Source organism: Salmo salar, chromosome 02, assembly GCF_965601325.2.
Source record: "Salmo salar chromosome 02, fSalSal1, whole genome shotgun sequence".
In the NCBI taxonomy this organism is placed as follows: domain Eukaryota; kingdom Metazoa; phylum Chordata; class Actinopteri; order Salmoniformes; family Salmonidae; genus Salmo; species Salmo salar.
Window position 1 is genome coordinate 27,457,874 of NC_138292.1, and position 24,459 is coordinate 27,482,332.

The 24,459-nt window shown below is 42.3% G+C and overlaps 1 protein-coding gene across 1 annotated transcript in view; it reads left to right on the forward strand.

The window, feature by feature from the left end:
• Positions 1 to 535: 535 nt before the first annotated feature.
• LOC106578455 (dual specificity tyrosine-phosphorylation-regulated kinase 1B) overlaps positions 536 to 24,459 on the forward strand; it is a 70,730-nt gene continuing 46,806 nt past the window's right edge. The window contains exon 1 of the mRNA XM_014157296.3: positions 536 to 1,748. The gene's annotated coding sequence lies outside the window, so the exon portion shown is untranslated. The remainder of the gene's footprint in view (positions 1,749 to 24,459) is intronic.

Below are 24,459 nucleotides of genomic sequence, written 5' to 3' on the forward strand. Positions count from 1 at the left end.
TTTGTTGGGGAAACATGTTCTGATTAGCTGGGCCTGGCTCCCTAATGGATGGGCCTAAACCCACCCATGGCTGCGCCCCTGCTCAGTCCTGTGAAGTCCATAGATTAGGGCTGAATTAATTTCCGTTCATTTATGAACTCACTCACTAAAATTGAATGTAGCGTTTATTTTAAGTAGTTTGATATGGGTTAACTTCATGTGAACGCGCTTCTGAGTAATAACGAAAGTGTATTAACCGTTACCAAATGACGGTTTCTAACCGTGCTGGTGACTAACTGCTATAGTAGTACTAAAACAACCTACACGCCGATTGTCAGCTCGTGCGACAAAAGACAATTTTCATCCCAGTGGTGACCGCCGCCATTTTAAGTGAGTGAATGACCATACAAATTGGTCAGTGGTTTTCGTCAAAACGCGCGAAAAGAGGCGGGTAATTTGAACATGATTGACGGTTAGCTCATGCGATATTATGATTAACTGATGTTAACTAGTTAGGTGCCGGTAGTATGATTGTCATTCAGAACAGTAGGTAACGTTATACAGTCATGCGAGTTAAGCACATGTTTAAATTAAGTGCTATTTGTAATTGACCAATATTAAGAACATATGTAACAGCATGTCCGTGAATCTAAATGTACTCATTTAGCTAGTTTGTTCGCTAAGGTGCTAACAGTATTGGTGATAACGTGAAGGTTTGCTGCTGTTGAGGCAACATGCACGAGCTTGCTAGCTATGTTACGGCTAGCTAGCAACGTTGGCTTGGTAACGTCCTTAACTAACTTACCCTAAAATCACATTTAAATGCCGAGGCACTTTGTATAGAAACGTATTACCGCTGCGTTAGCTTATGAACAGGCTTTCCATGTGATGTTTAATTTCACACCAAGGGTATGAGAGAGTTTGACTCGCAGGTTTGTTTTGGCGGCCATTTTGTAGGGAGAATGCAACTCAAACAAGCGGGAACGAGCTTCGTGTAGAGGGCGCGTTTTTCGTGCAGACCCTCGTCTAAGCGATAGCTAGTGCTGTCTATGGTGTGATCGAGATTAACGGGCAGAGAGGGGGGGTCCCTTGCGAATGCACATCGCTAGTTATAGCGGTGCAACGGAAATACCCCAATTTTATTTTAATAGTTTTTTTTATTTAAACACATCCCCTCCACCTTTCCGTTCACCACAACATGCAACACGTAGTTGGATATTAGTCGTAACTGTTACAGTGAAAGATAGCTAGTTAGCCTGCTAACGTTAGCTAGCCTCCCAGACTCAGCAGATACGATAAACCCAACGTTGCCAGTTTGCTACATGGTTTCCTGAGGGAAAACAGAGGCCACGAAAGAATCAACCATCAACGGCGAGATACGGTCTATTTTGGATGACAACCTAGTCATTGCCATGCTACCCCAAGCGGTACCACATCTGTTACCTGTGAACTGCTCAATTAGCTAGCTTGCACTGCGCCGGGCGGACCGTGCCGAACCTCCGAGTTCATCCTGCGCTCTTGCTGTACTGCGCTTTGGAGACTAACCTCACTGAGGACACGAGTTTTGACCGGGATTTATTGCAAAAACGACACTACCCTCTCGTTATTAGGATATCTCACCCATCAGAGGGGTGACAGTTTGGGGGTGGGGGGGATTGGTTTGCCGGTTCTTATTTTGCCCGGTACCTGTGGTGGAGGCTAGGACGGAGGGAGAGAGGGAATACTGATAATGGCTGCTCCGGGAAGCTGGAAACGAACCGCCGCCTGAGGTAAGAGATAAGCTTGGTTTATTCACTCACTGGGTTTTAACTCATTTGTTGTGAAGATGCCGTTTTTGTCATGTCGTTATGTGTTTGAAGAAGACCATGATGATAAACTGACATCCATACAAACAGCACCTTCCGTACCCTCCCATGTCCTCCAACCTCAGCATCAATATGCCATTTTCAATCACTATGGTGCTAGTTAATTGTACAGGACATTCACTTGGCTTGTAACATTATTTATCGATTCGTACACGTTGTGGACAATTTAGCTAGTAGCTACATTTTCCCGTAGTGATGCCTTGCAATGTAGATCATCAACGTTGGTTGTGATTCGCCATGATGGAAAACTGCGATAGACAGCTACAATGTATCCGAGGCTAGTTCAGACTATCCTTCAACATCTTTTAGAAATCACATTCTCAGCTGCAATGTAGGAATGAAGTAGGATTATCAAAAGTCACCCTGCCCAGTAGTCTCAATATTTAGTATGGGCAGTGTTGGCCATGTAAGCTGTCGATGAGCATGCCTCATCATGGACTTATTACGATTTGATGTATGACTGGGATATCCTCCCTTTTCAATGCATCACACAGCCACTGTTCCTACTTGTGGTAAAATTGAGAAACGATGGATGCCATATTCTAAATCACTGCTGCCTAATTTTATCTGCAGTGTTTCCTTTAACTAGCTAATGCAAATATTTTGAAGAGAATGCCCAAAAGCCACTGCATCGCTGCAAACTGCATTTTAGAATTCACAGCAAGACAGTGAGGAAGGGTATTGTAATCTCTGATGAAGGCTGTGGATGATGATAAAAGAAAAAACGATACATTAAAGAATGTCATAATTATATATGTTTTGATTTCGGTATGAAGGATGACATTACAACCCTTGGATCTTCATACGTTCACACGTGTGTGAATTGGGAGAGACATGCAGTTTCTGATGAAATTGCCAACTAAGACTATGAAAAGCAGTCTGTTATTGTGTATTTGTTGGAGTATATTTTCCATTTTGAATAACCTTTGTCGCAAAGTCATACCCTGGATAAATCTCGGTGCCTACACCCTTGATTTCCATGTAGCATTAGGAGCAAACCCTTGCTGTGGTGCTGAAGTAGAAATGCCGGTTCAAAATGGATTCACTTTCCTCTGTCCTTACCATGTTGGCTTCATTCTCTTACTGTTACCACTGCACCGAAGTGAAACAGTTATTACACGTTAATGCATATGTCGTTAAGATTTGTACGCCATCAGAATTTGATGTATTTTGATCTTAATGAATGAATCCCTCATCCACGTCCATCATGTTTGTTAACCCTAACCAGAAAAATCTTTCCCTCCTTAGTTTTTAGGTGAAAGGTTGGGTGCAGTTTGACATTGTCTCTAAGCTACTGAGTCATGATTCTTTCTTGTAGTGTTGCATGTCCTCATACATTTGGAGCATTAAAATGGATGATTCTCAGTAAATGCTGTATTTCCAAGTTGCATGGATGATTTCCATTTAGCATTCTGAACCACATTATGAGCATTTGACTGCATGTGACAATGACACATTTATTTGGTCAAAAGCTTTGCTGAATACACAGTTGTGATACATTCTCTTGCCACGATATTGAAAGACCAACTTGAGTGTGCATTACATCCCTCCATACCATAGCTTCATGTTGTAGGCCTGTACACCCCCCTTTCTAGTTCTCTTTCCCTCTGAATTTGGGGTGAGAGAAAAGCTCTGTTCGAGATTTATTTTGGTACCGGTAGCAGAGTGACACGCTGTTGTGAATGGACTGACTGACTGACTAACTTCATTGTACCGAACCTTGACACAACTGTGAAGTACAGCAAGTTGGTGTTGACTGGTCACCAAAATACTGACTGTGTGAAGAGGTGCTGTTTTATGTGTCAGTCAAGCTGGGTGTTTGTGGGAGTGTGATTCCGGGATGATGAGATGCTCGCCTGCAAGGATGACTTTCCGGTCATGTTTCAAATATGTATTAGAGCTCATGAGCACATGGTCCAGTCAAAGGGCATGCCACTGTTTTACTGGTGAGCATGTGTGAAAAGTTTGTGCTGGCGTTTGCAGGTGCAAGTCGGCGAGTGTGTGTGTGTGTGCGTGTCATGAAGCCTAGTAGCGATCATGATGATGGTGGGGGTGGCTGTCTGTAATTTGGACTATTACTTGAATCTAGTAACTTTAACCCAGGTAGCAGCTTGGCCCCCCACTCCCTTCCCATGCTCTTTTTCTGGTGAACCTGGCACTGGTGAGGTAACCTATCGCTTGTTTGTCTTTGGAGAGACCACTTGAGGGGGGCCTTCCCCATTCATCTATTGATTTACTCCTGAGTTTGATAGCTTAGGGAGGGGAAGCAGGGGACACCCACTCGCACACAAGTTCATAGTCCCCCACCTCCCGCGCCTAGCGTTTACATGGTGGCAAACTTGATTTACAGCGTAAGCTGTCTTGCCTGTTACAGAGAAGGCACAGTCCATATCCCACGGTTTTTGAGGCAGTCCCCTTTGAGCACAAGCGCTTCAAAAGTGTGTTAGAGAGGGACTGGAAGGAAACATGTTCAGTGAGTTTACTCTAGAGTGAAAGTTAGCACGTGGGCTTTAGTAGGGCCTGGAATGCTACCGCTACTCGGACCGGGGTTGATTGAACTGCAGCCTGTCAGTCTCCTGTTAAACCTGCCCAACACGCCTTTTCCCCTCCCTATTCTATTCCTGTCCAGCAGTCCCAATGTGACTTTGCCCTCAATGTCTCTATCTCACTCTGAGAGGACAACACCAGCCCACTTCTCAGCTGTCTAAAAGTACATTTGATTTTGATCTGGCTCTGAATGAACCCATTTCCTTATGCACAGCAACTTCACTACCTCATCAGTACTCAAGTTGCCCACGTGCAGTGTTTCCCCTAATATCACCATCTCAGCCTAGATATGTTGCCCTATATCTTATCTTCGATTAGTTTCTATAGAAAATTGTGTTTTTAGGTGCCACTGGATACTGATTTTGGGGCCTTCAGTGTCTGTCTGAAGATACAATCTGGGGGACACACTGGTGAGTGTACCAGTATGTTCAATGATGCTCTCTTGGTTACAGACTATATGCTTGCACCTTTGGTTCATTACCACCCCACCTTGACTGGCACGTGTCTCAGTGAAGTTTGAGTTTCAAGACTGGGCTACCTGCACAATGTAACCACATAGTTGGCTACTAAACCTCTCCTTCTAAAGCCAATTCAACATCTGATCATGTCTGATCAGCTTTGTGTTCTTAGAATTGTGTTTATAACTCTCAGAACCTCTAAGGTAATGTTATGGAAACTGGAAAATTTTGAATGTGAGAGAAGGCAAAGGACATTCCATATGCTAGGTCAGTCAGTAAAATCTGCATCAAGTGAATGGCTAGATCAATTTCCAATGGAGGAATGCTTGTAATGGATTCGATCAATGGCATCGCATGTACATTTGTCATCAGTCATTTAAGTGAGCGAGCATAGCGATCATAATTACATATAATGATTCAAAGAGGAATCAACTTATGAATTAAAAACTACAGTGATTAGAATACTAATTTAAAACAAATTAGGCTAGTTTTTAACGATAACTATTCGGGAAAGCCCAGCATCTAAAAAACCGAAGGACACAACTGTAATCCCACAGTTCCAATTTCTCCCCTTGCTGTTGCCAGGAGCAACCAAGCAAGCTACAAGAAACCGACAACCTTTCCTCTCCCCCCTTCTCTCCTTCCATTTAACCCATATCCTCCTTTTCAGGATACATTTTTTCTTGAACAGATGTGAATCAAAGTATATTTCATGAACTGAGGTGAGGGTTGTCATCTATAAATCAATCATGATACCCACCAAGTCAGAATTAAAGCCCAGCCTTGTGGTACAGACCAGTAACTTAAGTTGAAATGCTCAGTCTGTTTAAAAACGAGTGCATCTCTTCTAGGTTAATTGACAGCTGCAGACAAGACTAGAGGTCGACCGATTAATCGGAATGGCCGATTAATTAGTGCCGATTTCAAATTTTCATAACAATCGGTAATCGGTATTTTTGGCCACCGATTTGCCTATTTATTTATTTAAAAAATATATTTTTTAACTAGGCAAGTCAGTTAAGAACACATTCTTATTTTCAATGACGGCCTAGGAACGGTGGGCTAACTGCCTTGTTCAGGGGCAGAACGACAGATTTTTACCTTGTCAGCTTGGGGATTCAATCTTGCAACCTTACGGTTAACTAGTCCAACGCTCTAACCACCTGCTTTACATTGCACTCCACGAGGAGCCTGCCTGTTACGCGAATGCAGTAAGAAGCCAAGGTAAGTTGCTAGCTAGCATTAAACTTATCTTATAAAAAACAATCAATCAATCATAATCACTAGTTAACTACACATGGTTGACGATATTACTAGTTTATCTAGCCTGTCCTGCGTTGTATATAATCGATGCGGTGCGCATTCCGAAAAAGGTTGCTTTAAATTGTACCTAACCATAAACATCAATGTCCTTCTTAAAATCAATAAACAAGTATATATTTTTAAACCTGCATATTTAGTTAATATTGCCTGCTAACATGAATTTCTTTTAACTAGGGAAAATGTGTCACCTCTGCAACAGAGTCAGGGTATATGCAGCAGTTCTGGCCGCCTGGCTCGTTGCGAAATGTGTGAATACTATTTCTTCCTAACAAAGACAGCCAACTTCGCCAAACGGGGGATGATTTAACAAAAGCGCATTTGCGAAAAAAGCACAATCGTTACACGACTGTACCTAACCATAAACATCAATGCCTTTCTTAAAATCAATACACAGAAGTATATATTTTTAAACCTGCATATTTAGCTAAAAGAAATCCAGGTTAGCAGGCAATATTAACCAGGTGAAATTGTGTCAGTTCTCTTATGTTCATTGCACGCAGAGTCAGGGTATATGCAACAGTTTGGGCCGCCTGGCTCGTTGCGAACTAATTTGCCAGAATTTTATGTAATTATGACATAACATTGAAGGTTGTGCAATGTAACAGGAATATTTAGACTTATGGATGCCACCCGTTAGATAAAATACGGAACGGTTCCATATTTCAGTGAAAGAATAAACGTGATAGTTTCCGGATTCGACCATATTAATGACTAAGGCTCGTGTTATTATGTTATAATTAAGTCTATGATTTGATAGAGCAGTCTGACTGAGCGATGGTAGGCACCCAGCAGGCTCGTAAGCATTCATTCAAAACAGCACTTTACTGCGTTTTGCCAGCAGCTCTTCACAATTCTTCAAGCATTGCGCTGTTTATGACTTCAAGCCTGTCAACTCCCAAGATTAGGCTGGTGTAACCGATGTGAAATGGCTAGCTAGTTAGCGGGTGCACGCTAGTAGCGTTTCAAATGTCACTCGCTCTGAGACTTGGTCTTGCTCTACATGGGTAACGCTGCTTCGAGGGTGGCTGTTGTCGATGTGTTCCTGGTTCGAGCCCAGGTAGGAGTGAGGAGAGGGACGGAAGCTATACTGTTACATTGGCAATACTAAAGTGCCTATAAGAACATCCAATAGTCAAAGGTATGTGAAATACAAATCGTATAGAGAGAAATAGTCCTATAATTCCTATAATAACTACGACCTAAAACTTCTTACCTGGGAATATTGAAGACTCATGTTAAAAGGAACCACCAGCTTTCGTATGTTCTCATGTTCTGAGCAAGGAACTTAAACGTTAGCTTTCTTACATGGCACGTAATGCACTTTTACTTTCTTCTCCAACACTTTGTTTTTGCATTATTTAAACCAAATTGAACATGTTTCATTATTTATTTGAGGCTAAATTGATTTTATTGATGTATTATATTAAGTTAAAATAAGTGTTCATTCAGTATTGTTGTAATTGTCATTATTACAAATAAAAAAAAACTATAAATTGGCCGATTAATCGGTAGCGGCTTTTTTTGGTCCTCCAATGATCGGTATCGGCGTTGAAAAATCATAATCGGTCGACCTCTAGACAAGACCACTGAGTAGTTGATTGGTGGTTACTATACTATTTTGAGTGGAGTCTGCACCTATACAGTACCAGTCAAAAGTTTGGACACATCTACCTATTCCAAGGTTTTTCTTAATTTATTACTGTTTTCTACATTGTAGAATGATAGTGAAGACATCAAAACTATGAATTAACACATATGGAATCAGATGAACTCTCTCTGTCAACTGCGTTTATTCTCAAACTTAACGTGTAAATATTTGTATGAACATAAGATTCAACAACTGAGACATAAACTGAACAAGTTCCACAGACATGTGACTAACAGATGGAATAATGTGTCCCTGAATAAAGGGGGGGTCAAAATCAAAAGTAACGGTCCGTATCTGGTGTGGCCACCAGCTGCATTAAGTACTGCAGTGCATCTCCTCATGGACTGCACCAGATTTGCCTGTTCTTGCTGTGAGATGTTACCCCACTCTTCCACCAAGGCACCTGCAAGTTCCCAGACATTTCTGGGGGGAATGGCCCTAGCCCTCACCCTGTGATCCAACAGGTCCCAGACGTGCTCAATGGGATTGAGATCCGGGCTCTTCGCTGGCCATGGCAGAACCCTGACATTCCTGTCTTGCAGGAAATCACGCACAGAACGAGCAGTATGGCTGGTGGCATTGTCATGCTGGAGGGTCATGTCAGGATGAGCCTGCAGGAAGGGTATCACATGAAGGAGGAGGATGTCTTCCCTGTAACGACTGTTGAGATTGCCTGCAATGAATGACAACAAGCTCAGTCCGATGAAGCTGTGACACACCGCCCCAGACCATGACGGACCCTCCAAATCGATCCCGCTCCAGAGTACAGGCCTCGGTGTAACGCTCATTCCTTTGACGATAAACGCGAATCCGACCACCCCTGGTGAGACAAAACCGCGAATCGTCAGTGAAGAGCACTTTTTGCCAGTCCTGTCTGGTCCAGCGACGGTGGGTTTGTGCCCATAGGCGACGTTGTTGCCGGTGATGTCTGGTGAGGACCTGCCTTACAACAGGCCTACAAGCCCTCAGTCCAGCGTCTCTCAGCCTATTGTGGACAGTCTGAGCACTGATGTAGGGATTGTGCGTTCCTGGTGTAACTCGGGCAGTTGTTTTTGCCATCCTGTACCTGTCCCGCAAGTGTGCTGTTCGGATGTTCCGATCCTGTTCCGGTGTCGTTACACGTGGTCTGCCACTGCGAGGACGATCGGCTGTCCATCCTGTCTCCCTGTAGCGCTGTCTTAGGCGTCTCGCAGTACGGACATTGTAATTTATTGCCCTGGCCACATCTGCAGTCCTCATGCCTCTTTGCAGCATGCTTAAGGCACGTTCACACAGATGGGCAGGGACCCTGGGCATCTTATTTTGGTGTTTTTCAGAGTCTGTAGAAAGACCTCTTTGGTGTCCTAAGTCTTCATAACTGACCTTAATTGCCTACCGTCTGTAAGCTGTTAGTGTCTTAACGACCGTTCCACAGGTTCATTAATTGTTTTTGGTTCATTGAACAAGCATGGGAAACAGTGTGTTAACCCTTTACAATGAAGATCTGTGAAGTTATTTGGATTTTTACGAATTATCTTTGAAAGACAGGGTCCTAAAAAAGGTGCATTTCTTTTTTTGCTTAGTTTAGTAACCAAAAAAGTGTTGAACAAATCAAAATATATTTTATTTTTTAGATTTTTCAAAGTAGCCACCCTTTGCCTTGATGACAGCTTTTGCACACTCTGGTAAAATAGTTTACCATGGTCCCCAGCCATCAATCTGTACGTCTCTGCTCTCTTTGCTTTGCGGTTATGTTTTAGCTGTGTTGTTCTAGCTTGCCGACCATAATGTTATATGTTTAGCTAAGATTACTCCATATATCTAACCCTCTTTGATAAGAATTAGATGGTGTTATGTATTGGTTAGATGGTGTTATGTATTTCCAAAACGTTGGTTTACTTTAATGTAGCTGTAAGCTAGGTGTTACTATCAACTGGCAGACTCATGTAGTGCTAACGTAACGTTAGCAGGCGTGTAGGGCTAACGTTATCAGGCTAGTAAAGCTAACATAAGCAGGCTAGTTGCCTAGCAACCTTGCAGGTTGATTTGTAATAATAAATTCATAAAGTATTTGGTTGTAAATTGGCTGAAAATGTAATTGAAACCATAAGTCATGAGTGAAAATGATTGGTTTGATTTGAAATTACTGTATTTCTGTTGGAGTTTAAATTATAGGGAATAGGCTGGCTTGCCGGGTCCTCCATATTACATCACCCCCCCGGAAAAATATTTTTCCGACATGACTTGGGCATTCTTCGGAATTCTAATCAGTTTTATAGAATAAATGAGTAATGCAAATCCATATGTTACATGTGGTTGCGTTTGTTACTTACCCTTTTTAAAACGGAATTCAACAATATTAAAACATTTATTGAACTTAGTAGGGAATCAACTAAATGTATTAATTAGCCCAAGTTTATCATAAGACATAAACAGAATGCAATAGTGATTTGTATTTCCTGCAACTTTCTGAGGCAACAAAAATTCCCCGTCTGTGTAAGTGCGGTACGTGCCACTTTGTGTAGCCATTAGCGATGATGCTAATGAAAAGTCTTCTGGTAGATAGAAAGGTTTTCCCAAAAACCTTCTCAATTAAATGTTAACTACAAAGTAGCCTATGATTACCTGGCAGAATAAGATCATGATTATTTGCATCAATCGAGTGGGTATTTGTTTTTGCAAACTTCACCATCACGTGTGCTACGAAACACATTACAGCCTCCATTCTAGGTGTGCACTGGAATTAAATATACATTTCTCAAACTTTTCCTGGTGTGATTTAAGCATTTTTGTGTACATAGAAAAACTACTAATTGGATTTTCTATTAAAAAAAGGTGATTTTGATAGTAAAAACCTGAAAATATTGGGGGAAACGGAAACCTGGAAAGACAAAACGGAGAAAGGGGATTTTGGGGAGAGAACCAAAATGTGATCAGGCAAAATGTATCCAGATTTTATAGGGCCCTACTTTAGTCACAGATCTAGGATCAGTTTACCCTGCCCAAGCTTCACCTTAAAATGCAGAGTTGCTTTTGTACTTCACTCATTCACATATCTCCCTTCCTGTCTGTCATCCTCTTTCATTCATCTGTACCGAAGGAAAGCCACCTGTTTACTGATCAGTTTGGTAGCATCGTACCAGAGGTGTTTGTGCAGTTCGAGGAATAGGACACCTGATCCCAGATCAGTGTTTTTGATTAGTAACTTACAGAAAGGACCACGCCAGGCTAATTCTCACTTTCTCTTGCCCTGCCCCTGTTAGTTTCCTGTCCCCTTTAATGCACTTTTCTCTGTTCTTCAAATGGCTCATAAATTACTAATGAAAGGCAACACACTACACTGGCTCCTTCACCACTGGCTGGCAGGTAGAGGAGTGCTCAGCCCTGGCTCCTGACTAGGAGATGGAGAGGGGAGCCTTTAACCATTATCATACAGGTGACCTGCCAGCCAGGGATATAAGGTGAAATGGTTAGTGGTTATCCTAAACTTGTCCCGTAATAAACAGTTTTGATTTATATTATAGCTTCTTGAGAACTGTATGTAGGCCTATTACTGTGGATTGTTGCAGATCTGTTGATTGTCTTCATGAATCCTGAATAAATTCCAAAAAGCTTACCACCCCGCCACAGGTCACTGCTTCCCTCCACAATTTCAAAAAGTTGTCTCTTGAGGAGGCGCTGGGTCATTTCCAGTATGTAGGCGTATTTACACTATATATGAGTGTACATGGGGTCATTGGGGTGGTTGATTTAGTGTGTGTGTGTGTGTTTTATTTATGAGTGGTTTATTAAGCATGATGCCATGTTCCCCTGGCCTTGTTTGTGTAGTGGTAGGTACAGTGGCCTTTCTGAACAGTGCTGGGCCTGTTGGAGAGCTGACGGTGTGGTGGACAGGGCCCTGGGTGTGTGCCCTCCGTGAGGTGAGTCACTGTTGGGCTGAGCCTGGCTGGTCTGGGGCTCTAGTCTGTCCATTTACCTTTACTGGAAGTAGTGGACTGGAGAAATTAAATGTTGTTCAACCCTGGGTCTGAAGACTCACAGAATGTGAAGGGCAGGCTTTTGCTTAAGCCCAGCACTAACACACCTGACTCAACTAATCAATATATCACCAAAACCTTTTTTTATTTTAACGTGTTAGTACTCGTCTGGAGCAAAAGCCTGCACACCTTAGGTTCCTACTAACCAGGATGGAAGAACTCTGGACTTGAGGGAGCAACTCCACTCATCACAGTCAACATCTCACTGTCACTCTGAGAGGGCCAGACTTTTATGTTGTTGCCAGAGCAGTCCATAATCACTCTAAGTGTAAGGTGGACTCTGTAATCATTGGATCTTGTGGACAACCACAGATGCTAGTTGTTCTGTAGCATAGCTCCCTCCAAACTGAACAGGTATATTATGGCTGGTTAGTTTTTAGGTTAGTATTCACTTTGAATGTTGATCAGCTTTATGGTTAGAAAACGTTTAACATCACTATGACTAGGAACAGTACATGTGTCCGCCTGGCTAGGAAAAATGAACGTGACCTCCTGGCTAGGGCCCTAATCATGACACCTTTCAGTCCGTAACGGGTGCTTGTTCACTTATATTATAACCAACTTTGTCAGTGGCTCTGTGGTCTACTTCCATATTGCTGAAAATTCATCCTGTGGAAAAAGCCACGGGATGGTTTTTCAATACCATTAACTATTTATTTATTTATACGTTTTTTTTTAAATGAAATACCTGCAGTCAACTTGTGCAATACATTAGGAGAGAAAGAACATTGCGTTCTTAATTTCACCTGTCATGTTATTATGAAGATTATGGTAGTCCCCAGTCACGTGGTGTTTGTTTACAAGCACACAACTAGAGACTGAAGCCTTGTGAGTCACTCACTGTTGTGCAGCATGCGCCAGGGGATCTAATTACAGTATGGAATTCACAACTAAATGTTTGCAAGCCAGATAACTTATAACTATTAAGCTAACTGTCTAAAATGTGCTAAATGCTCTGCAGTTGTGCATTTGGTTTACTATTTAGTAGCTAGTTAGCGTCTTCCAAAATCAAGCATTCGCTTGGTAACAGCAGAGAATCCCCTACTTGTTTAAGAGCCTTGCTGGCTAAAATTTGATTTGTGCTTTCAGCAAACGGTGACTATAATGTTTTGTTACTTGTATAGTTTAGGTCAGAAACTGTACAAAATGTTCGCAATTGCCTCGATAGCATTCTCTATGGGATTTTACATGTTAGCATTGCTAACCTTCGGATTACAGACTATCAGTGGGGTTTGAAAACAGAGGCCTTTGTGTTCAGTGCCGGTATTACTGAATATCCCGACATGGCACAAGGTCAGTATGAAGGTACACTATATATACAAAAGTATGTGGACACCCCTTCAAATTAGTGGATTTGGGCTATTTCAGCCTCACCCATTGCTGACAGGTCTATAAAATAGAGCACACCGCCATGCAATCTCCATAGACAAACAGTAGTAGAATGGCCAGTACTGAAGACCTCAGTGACTTTCAATGTCCAACAAGTCAGTTGGTCAAATTTCTGCCCTGCTAAAGCTGCCCCGGTCAACTGTAAGTGCTGTTATTGTGAAGTGGAAATGTCTAGGAGCAACAGCGGCTCCGCTGTGAAGTGGTAGGCCGCAAAAGCCCACAGAAGTGGACTGCCAAGTGCTGAAGCGCATAGCTCGTAAAAATCGTCTGTCCTTGGTTGCAACACTCACTACTGAGTTCCAAACTGCCTCTGGAAGCAACATCAGAATAATAACTGTTCATCGGGAGCTTCAAGAAATGGTTTTCTATGGCCGTGCAGCCACAGAGAACCCTAAAACCACAATGTCCAATGCCAAGCGTCGGCTGGAGTGGTGTAAAGCTAGCCGCCATTGGACTCTGGAGCAGTGGAAACGTGTTCTCTGGAGGGATGAATCACGCTTCACCATCTGGCAGTCCAACGGGCGAATCTGGGTTTGGGGATGCCAGGAGAATGCTACCTGCCACAATGCATAGTGCCAACTGTAAAGTTTGGTGGGTCTGAGATTTGAACCAGCAACCTTTCAGTTACAGGCCCAAAGCTCTAACCACTAGGCTAACTGCCACCCTGGGATGATTTGGAACGCCGACTGCGAGCCAGGCCTAACCGCCCAACATCTGTGCCCCACCTCACTAATACTCTTGTGGATGAATGGGATCAAGTCCCCGCAGCAATGTTCCAACATCTAGTGGAAAGCCTTCCCAGAAAAGTGGAGGCTGTTATAGCAGCAACTCCATATTATTGCCCATGATTTTGGAATAAGGTGTTGGACAAGCAGGTGTCCACATACTTTTGGTAATGTAGTGTATGACAATCTGGATACCGCCCAAGCCTAGTGAACATGTTATTGATGCACCAGGAAGATGCAGAACGGTGTGAGAGGGGTGGGTGGGTGTGTGTGAGAAAATGCATGTTTCTGTGTGAGTGTGTTTGCAGTGAGCGGCTGCTCTCCTTGGTGCTGCTTTTTTCCTCGGCAGCCTGCTGACCTGCTTTACTCAGCTGAGAGGGAGCTGATGGAGAAGGAGACAGAGACACTGAAAAGCAAGGTATCAGAGGAAGAAAATAAATAAGGAGATGATTCAAGTTAAGTGGAAAGGTGTTTTCAAGGAGAAAGAAAGAGGGAGAAAGACGACAACATTATAGTATGTCAAGATAAGAAAGTGTAGGTAGCTACTGTATGTCAGTGTGGGGGAGGGAAGAGAGACAGCAGCTCTTAAAATAGACCTTACTACTTCATCACTTAAGCAAGCCTTGATCCGTGCCTGTACTGTACTAGATTATCCTCCTATGAATAAAAACATCTCTTCAATATGCATATTTTATATATGATGAGCTTTATAGATTTGTCTTATGACGGGGAGGGGAGAGTGTACAGAGACACAACTTGACTGATGGATTGGTTAATGACTGTTCTGCTGTAGCTTTTGTACATGTGACCAAGGCTTGTAATTCAATCAAACCCACCAAAGCAATGTTTACATTGTTTACAAACTACTTTCCTTGTACTCACCTAAACTGAAAGCATATGGTCATTTCCATATAAAAGGACCCATGAGCATCAACATGTGAAGTTCATAGGATTATTTCAAATGAAAGCTGAGTATTTTTTTTAGAAAGAAATTAGGGATACGCAAAGGCTTTGATTTCTGGTCAAGTAGACGGAAAATGGGTCTTTGACAATATCTATCAGAAAGTCTTAAAAGGTATTGGAAATGCATCAAAACACAATGTGAAATTAAAGACCCCTGCCAACTTATATTTTATTTAACAATTATTTAACTAATTCATATCAGCACTTATATTTTGTTTTGGAGAAATGATTTACCTTCTGTGAATTTAAGAAACCTTGCCTTGTGCGTTTTTGGTAACGGAATTACATCTGTGTAAGATATTTTCTCATTTTTCTCCCTCTTGAGGGAGGATAATTAAAGTTCACAGAAGTAACAAGTAAAGGTAGATATACCAATTAATTAGTGTTGTTACTGATATCAAGTTTGTTTATGAATTATCATGTGACTAAAACTCTTAACTCTGTTACAAAATTGAAGTCACCAAACCACAGTTGGGTCACCTGCCACTGTTCTCCCTTCTACTGGCATACTGTTATTCAGCTCATCTCAGAACAGTTATTTGATCTTTCTGTCGTCTGGTGATCAAAGCAAGTCTGTGAAAACAGCCTGGACAACCCTTCCCTTGCACTCTCTGTCTCTTGTCTCTCTGTCTCTCCAGTTGTCACCTCTCCCAGATGGCACGTGGGTATCTGCTTCTATAAACCAATGAGGAGATGGGAGAGGCAGGACTTGTACCGCGTTCAGGGTCACCGATAGAACTGACTTCTATTTTAGCGCTTGGCAACGTTGTCGCACCCGAGCAGTGTGGGTGCAATAATTGAATAACATATGTTTAAATTTATTTTGCAGCGCACGTGACACGAGCGGTGTGGTCAGAATGTAATAGCGTTGCACTTTTGTTGTCATCTGAAAATTAAGCTATTTTCTTCAGCGGAATGCTTTGAACTAATGTATTTCTGTGAAGGAAAACTATAGGAAAACACGCCCCTGATCACTCTGTTGAACCGAAAAAAACAATGACTTTCAATATAAAACGAAGGTGAAATGGTTTAAAACACAGATTGTTTTTATGGTCTGCGTTTTGAAAATGCTTATTTCTGAACTATAACGTGACCCCTGCCATGAATAGAATAATATTCATATCCATAATTATGCATTTCTGAATATTACAGGTCAGGGACCCATAATGTAAATCCACTTTACCTACTGTATTTCAATAACCAAAATGTATATTTTTTTCAAACTCAAGGGGTCATGTCATAGCTGACACCCATTCTTTCTGCAGAAATCATTGGTTCTTAATTCTGAGTTTTTGGAAAACACAGTCACACAAAAACAACATTTGAAAATTGCATCTGCACGGTTCTTCCAGTAAATGTGTATTTAGTGAAATGTTATTTTAAATTGTTCAATGTAGTCCTTATGCATAGTTGTATGGTTTGTTAAACTTTGAAATTTAATGTTTTTTTTGTTTAGCATACATTTTAGAATTAAACATCTGAGTCAAAGTGTAATTCCTTTACCGTGGTAATTCCCAACTACAAAAAAGCTGTGAAAAGCTAATGTGTAGGCTAAATACACCATTGCATATTTGATTGAATTGAGCCATAACTTCTTTACTTTGATGGTTTACCTGGAATGTATTGCTGCTATGGATGACTTGGCACTTGTGGAATGCACTGTACTGTATTAGTTAATGATAGGTTGCTGTATGAAGGACAGGATTGTGACCTCTTATCCTGGCAGGTTCACATATTGCTCTTGTACTCTTACAGTGCATTCGGAAAGTATTCAGACCCCATCACCTTTCCCAAATTTTGTTACGTTACAGCCTTGTTCTAAAATGGATTACATAAAAATGTTCCTCATCAATCTACATACAATACTCATAATGACAAAACTAAAACAGTTTTTTAGAAATTTTTGCTAATTTATTAAATTTAAAAAACAGACCTTATTTACATAAGTATTCAGACCCTTTGCTATGAGACATGAAATTGAGCTCAGGTGCATCCTGTTTCCATTGATCATCCTTGATCTTTCTACAACCTTGATTGGAGTCCACCTGTGGTAAATTCGATTGAACATGATTTGGAAAGGCACACACCTGTCTATATACGGTCCCACAGTTGACAGTACATGTCAGAGCAAAAACCAAGCCATGAGGTTGATGGAATTGTCTATAGAGGCTTGTGTCGAGGCACTGATCTGGGGAAGGGTACCAAAAACTTTCTGCAGCATTGTAGGTGCCCAAGAATACAGTGGCCTCCATCATTCTTAAATGGAAGAAGTTTGGAACCACCAAGACTCTTCCTAGAGCTGGCCTCCCGGCCAAACTGAGCAATCGGGGGAGAAGGGCCTTGGTCAGGGAGGTGACCAAGAACCCGATGGTCACTCTGACAGAGCCCCAGAGTTCCTCTGTGGAGATGGGAGAACCTTCCAGAAGGACAACCATCTCTGTAGCACTCCACCAATCAAGCCTTTATGGTAGAGTGGCCAGACGAAAGCCATAAGGCACCTAAAGAACTCTCGGACCATCAGAAACAAGATTCTCTGGTCTGATGAAGCCAAGATGGCATTCAGGACAAAGAATTCAAAGTGTCAAGTTTGGAGGAAATCCGGCATTGCTCATCACCTGGTCAATACCATCCCTACGGTGAAGCATGGTGGTGGCAGCACCATGCTGTGGGGATGTTTTTCAGTGGCAGGGAGACTAGTCAGGATCGAGGGAAAGATGAACAGAGCAAAGTACAGAGAGATCCTTGATGAAAACCTGCTCCAGAGCGCTCAGGACCTCAGACTGGGGCGAAGGTTCACCTTCCAACAAGACAATGACCCTAAGCACACAGCCAATGCAGGAGTGGCTTTGGGACAAGTCTCTGAATGTCCTTGAGTGGCCCAACCAGAGCCTGAACTTGAACCTGATCGAACATCTCTGGAGAGACCTGAAAATGGCTGTGCAGCAACCTGACAGAGCTTGAGAGGATCTGCAGAGAAGAATGGGAGAAATACAGGTGTGCCAAGCTTGTAGCGTCATACCCAAGAATACTCGAGGTTAGTAAAGTAAAGGGGGTCTGAATACTTATGTAATTGGGATATTATATTTTATTTAATAATGTTTGCTTTGTTATTATGGTGTAGTGTATGTACATTGGTGAGGAAAATAATCAATTTAATCCATTTTAGAATAAGGCTGTAACACAACAAAATGTGGAAAAATTGCAGGGGTCTGAATACTTTCCGAATGCACTGTGTGTGAATGCCCAGGTCCTTGCTATCCAGAATTTGAATATTACAGAAAATCCATGATGTCTCCTTTGACCAGCCGTCTGAATAATGAGACCCATAAGTTATAGCTAGAGTTAAAGCTCCCAAATCCAGTGTGTCCTCCTTTCAGCATGCAACAAACACATCTTTCATCAGAGATGACCCTCGACGTCACCGTCTGTGTACCGCTATCACATTGTCTATGGGGAAAGTTTACGAGAGAGGAAGGGGTATCAGGTGGTCCGTTTGACTATAGGTAGTAGGCCTACTTGTTTTGTTACTATCACTTTGAAGTTGTTGCTATGGCAGTATCCATCCACACAGTAGCTTGCTTGTGAATATTGTCCATTCACATCTCCCACAGAAGGGTGTTTCACTGATGCAGGTCAGGTCCTGTTTAAGGGCAAACTCCACAAGAGTGAACCCTCTTCATTCCATGGAGTATCTCTTACCTCTTACTCTCTCTTAACATCTCTCCTTTTGCCCTTCTCTCCCACTCTCTATATCTACCTCATCTCACTCACCCTCTTTTCATTTCTCCCCTACCTTCTTCAGCTTGCTCCCACCTCCCGCCACCTTTCTACCTCTTCCTTTCTTATTCCACCCTCAGCTCTGTTTCTCCACCCCTCTCTCCTAGTTTTCTTTCAGCCTCAAATTTTGAGAATTGATTCGGCCCACCGGGTTTCGGGCTTGCCGTGCTGTGTAAAATAAAACATTTAAATAATAATTCTGTGTGTCTGCATACCTTTTACTACTGCGCTCTCTCAGCAGCTGCAGCCACTAGCAGCGCCAGGATTCCAATATTTGCAGGGCTAGAGAACTTTGTGGCCATGATGAAACACATTTTTCTGGGGATTTCAATGTTTCAAATTGCATTATGAATATGCTGGAGTGTACTCGGGAGAATGATGATCCACAAGACCATGACTGGCAGCGCATCACAGAATTAGGAGAAGCCCATATTCCAATGGCATCTGTTAACACCTATACATCCTTGCAGGACCTTATAAACTATCGAAAGTAGACCTAAAACTGATAAATGTTTTCCTAATCAGGCATAGGCTTCATGCAGTTATTTTGGCATAAATCATGCATTCATGTTTGGCAGAAAATCTATTTATTGTTTAATTATTAAAAGCTCACGTTTTATTTTCAAAATAAAATGGTTAATACACTTGATTTATGCTACATAATTGAATACTAAATATTTCTGATCAGTGATAGATGAGCTACCACCTCCACTTGTTTGCCCAGCCATGTAGAGATCAATTAGTTAAACCAAATCATATTGATTGATTGTCAGACAAGTCACAGGTTTTTGTTTGGGAGTAGGACAGGCTGCTACTATGTGAGTGAAGAACAAAATCTACTTGTTAAGCTACATAAAATGAGGGATGCACGATATATCGGTGAGCATATCGGAATCAGCCGATATTAGCTAAAAATGCCAGCATTGGCTCGATGTCTGTCTAGTTTAACGCTGATGTGCAAAACCGATGTCAATGCTGACGTGGATACCTATATAACATAAGTAGATGACGTAATAATGCCACAAAAAATACAGCGCTACACAGAACAAAAGCAGAAAAATACTAAGTGCACTTCCACCAACTAAACAAGTTCAAGTCCAGCAGTCATATGAAAGAGTTATAAAATTTCAGCGAGACATCTCAAAGGCGAAGTCCATTAACGCCAAGATAATGGAATTCATTGCCGTGGACAATCAACCGTCCTCTGTCGTGGATGATGTTGGCTTTCGCCGACTGGTTGAGCCCCGGTACACACTATTTTTCAGATGTTGCCCTACTGGAGTTACACAGTATTGTTGAAACGTACATCTATGAGCTACTTGCTATGGGCGTCACTGCTATTAGCTTCACGACTGACATTTGGACCAGCGATGTCAACGAAACATGAACAACGAAACAGCACAGCAAGTAAGTGAAATAAATAGGTTTTGATTATGTTTTACTGGTAATGGGGACATACGTAAATGCCAACAAAATAACTGTGTGTGTGTGTAACCTTTTAACTAGGCAAGTCTGTTAAGAACAAGTTCTTGTTTACAATGACGGCCTACCCCGGCCAGACCCGGACGACGCTGGGCCAATTGTGCGCCTCCCTATGGGACTCCCAATCACAGCCGGATGTGATACAGCCTGTATTCGAACCCGGGACTGTAGTGACGCCTCTTGCACTGAGATGCAAATCAAATCAAAGTTTATTTGTCACGTGTGCCGAATACAACAGTGAAATGCTTGCTTACAGGCTCTAACCAATAGTGCAAAAAAGTTATTAGGTGAACAATAGGTAAGTAAAGAAATAAAAAAACAGTAAAACGACAGTTAAAAATAACAGTAGCGAGGCTATAAAAGTAGCGAGACTACATACAGACACCAGTTACTTGGGCTGATTGAGGTAGTATGTACATGTACATATGGTTAAAGTGACTATGCATAAATGATGAACAGAGAGTAGCAGTAGCGTAAAAGAGGGGTTGGCGGGTGGCGGGACACAATTCAGAACCCGGTTAGCCAATGTGCAGGAGCACTGGTTGGTCGGGCCACTTGAGGTAGTATGTACATGAATGTATAGTTAAAGTGACTATGCATATATGAAAAACAGGGAGCAGCAGCAGCGTAAAAGAGGGGTTGGGGGGGCACAGTGCAAATAGTCCGGGTAGCCATTTGATTACCTGTTCAGGAGTCTTATGGCTTGGGGGTAAAAACTGTTGAGAAGCCTTTTTGTCCTAGACTTGGCACTCTGGTACCGCTTGCCATGCGGTAGTAGAGAGAACAGTCTATGGTTGGGGTCTTTGACATTTTTTAGGGCCTTCGTCAGAGGAATCGATGCATCCCTACATAAAATGCTATCAAAATGTTCTGATCAGTGATAGGCCTATATGAGGAAGATGAGTCAAGACGAGTCCCCACGCTTGTCTCAAAGCAGCGTGATGGCACTGTCCCAATCAAAACGGTGCTGAAATTATCATCTTGTTGACCACACACTGCTATTACTTTAAATTTTGTATAATGGTTGGATATGACTTTGGGAGTTTCTGTATAAGCAACAATTTGATACATGCATTGTCTTCAATTGCATTAGCCTACTTTATTCCAGTATTTTCCATCATTCAGTTGCTCATACTACAGTGAGGTTTCCTCTCCTCGCTTTTCTAAGATGAGGGCTGTTTCATCTCCTCACTCAGCTGCCTCCTGCCACCGCTGCATTGTTCTCAACACCAGTTTTAAATCAATATACAGTTCTAGAAATCAGGCTTTTTTTCCTGGGTTCGGGCTTAATACATTTCTGTGATGTAGGACCGGGCCTGGTTTCAGGCTTCAGTTCACCAGGCTGGGGTAAGACCGGGCTCTACTCTCTATACCCCTCACTCTGTCTTTTACCCATCCCCCTAACATCCCCACTCACGCTTCCCCATGTTTGTGACTTATGCAACTCATCCCTCTCCCCCTCCAGTCTGCAGATCCCTGCCTGCATGATGTTGGGACACTAATGCTACGTTGGTGGACAGCAGGGGGGGGGTTGTGCTGTTGCTAGGGCTCCCTCCCAGCCCTCTTATGGAGAGAAGAGAGAAAAGTAGAATGGATTGATTTCTGTGGACACACTGTACCCTTCTGTGTATCAGGAAAAATGTCAGTGTTAGGACTCAGGAAAAGCAAGCATCCCATTTAACTTGGCATGAGGGGGTTTGAAAAAATGGAATGGTGTAACTGTATATGTTATGTGTCTTCTCTTAGCAGGATGTTTACAGAGCGGTTGTGCATGGTGCCACTGACAGGTGTGGCATTGTGACCTTTCTGAGATTAACTGATTCCCGCACTGAGGGGTCTTACATCACTGTCAAGGTAAATCATTGAGGCCATCCCCTCGCATGTAAAGTAGCGTTGCTCATTTCCCCCCAAAAGAGGACTGTATTGTCAGCAGAAGTATCGTAATCTACATAGTAAAAATGGTGCGTCTCCCTGGCCACGCAATAGTTGTAAGAGGGGGGGAAGCTATTTAGTGTGACACCTGCTTATTCCTCAATAGCTCTAAATGAGATGTCGCTGATGGTGACTGTGTGGTTCCTGGCGCTTCATTTTAGCTCTAGTGGGTGGTGGTGGGGTTGTATCAGTGACCATTGACAAGTCTGCAGTTTCTCTCTCTTTGCCTCGCCCTCTCTCTGTCTTGTTCTCTCTCTCTGTTTCTCCCTCTCACAGCCTGGCTCTTCAGGCGCTGAAGACATCACTGTGATGTAATTTGACTTATGGAACAGGGTGGCAATGTGTGTAGTGTCTACAAGGGTTGTTTGCTGTGGCGTAGGATGGCTATAGGATAGGATGTGCACTGTGAGCAGTCCGGAGAGTGTATAGGATCTGTATCAGGGACAAGGCTGGCTAGGTCACTCTCCTCACAGGGAGCAGAAAGTGGGTCAGCACTGGGGGAAGAGAAGAGAAGCTTTACACTGAAAACATGCCACACAGAGACAGCCACGGATGGAGTGGGCCTCTATTATTTCATCATGATGCTCAAACACAAACGTGACCAGGGTGGCCACCTTTCCACACACAGGTTGACACATGTGAGAAGACCCGGAAGACCCAGTCGAGGAACAGAAAGATACCCTGATCCCTTTCTTGCCAACCCAGGGGCTATGTCCCCAAACTGATAAATAGTCTGCTTGCCTCACAGCCTTTGTGATCCCTGAAATAAAAGCATCAGGCTACAGTTATGGGCTGTAATCATAATGTAATCTTTCATCTTCATTGGTTTCACCTCATTCTTTCCTTCAGAAAAGGGTTCGATAGAATGGCTACGAGGAGAGGATACCAACTTTTTTCAGGGACAAAGTAATAGGGGCTTAGGAGAGGGTAGAAGAGCCTATGACGTGTGTGAACCTGTGTGACATATGGCCTATTCAAACATTTGACCAATGACTTATATAAACCCTGGGTAGTTGACGGTATGTCTTGGCCAATAAGAGCCTTTGAAGCCACCAGGCCGCCATATTCATACTCCTCCTTTCGAGGCTTTGCGTAATGGGAGTGAATCGGGGAAAAACGATATCTCCACATTAAAATACCCAACTTGTCAAAAATGCCACGATGTGCGGCATATGGATGCAGCCAGCCCCAATTCAAGGGATGTGGGAAGACCTTTAATATGTAAGTATTGTGGTCCTGTGTAACCATAGTAACGCATGTAAGCATGTGTTCGTGGTTTAGCTAAATTACATTAGCTAGCTAGTTAACGGCTAATGGTATGCTATCTAGCTTACAAAGCAGTAACCCATTGTTGATGTTATTAAGCATTGATAAAGTGGTGATACATGTGTACAATTTAACTGCTGTTATTGAACAAAAATTGTGATAATGGATGTAGTTAATGTTAGCAGCCAGCCTAGTAAGGCCACCAGTGAACCAGTTCCGAGGTTTATTACACTAAGAGTAATTTATTGATCTTGACTCTATTGCGATTTCTTTTTACTGCCTTCATGGGGGAGTAAATTTACATCAGATTGATCTTAAATTGATCAACAATATTTAAAACATGGGATGCTGCATTAACTTCTCCAGCTTTACATTCTTGTAATTAACATTGTGTTGCTTTGTATGGTAGAGGGGTGCGCTACATGTATTCATTTCAATCAACTTTTTTTCTCATTACAAACACTGTAATGCATACTTTTTTAAACAATACATAATATTGTATGAACTGAACAGAAGTCAATCATTTCTCAATAAATATTTTTTGAGTTTGTATGTTGCCGTCCCCACTACAAGAAATAAATACTTAAATTCATGTATTTCTGTCCTTGAAACATTGCATTGAAGTACTGTAAATTCCCATTAATTCCTACGGAGTCTGTGCCTTATGAGTATCAATATGGCAGAACAACCTCTAAGTCATCTAGTGAATACATATAGAGTACCAGTCAAAAGTTTGGCACACCTACTCATTCAAGGGTTTTTATTTATTTTTACTATTTTCTACATTGTAGAACTATAAAATAACACATACGGAATCATGTAGAAACCAAAAAAGTGTTAAACAAATCAAAATATGATTTAGATTCTTCAAAGTAGCCAGCCTTTGCCTTGATGACAGCTTTGCACATTATTGGCGTTCTTTCAACCAGCTCCACCTGTAATGCTTTTCCAACAGTCTTGAAGAAGTTCCCACATGCTGAGCACTTGTTGGCTGCTTTTCCTTCACTCTGCGGTCCAACTCATCCCAAACCATCTCAATTGGGTTGAGGTCAGGTAATTGTGGAGGCCAGGTTATCTGATGCAGCACTC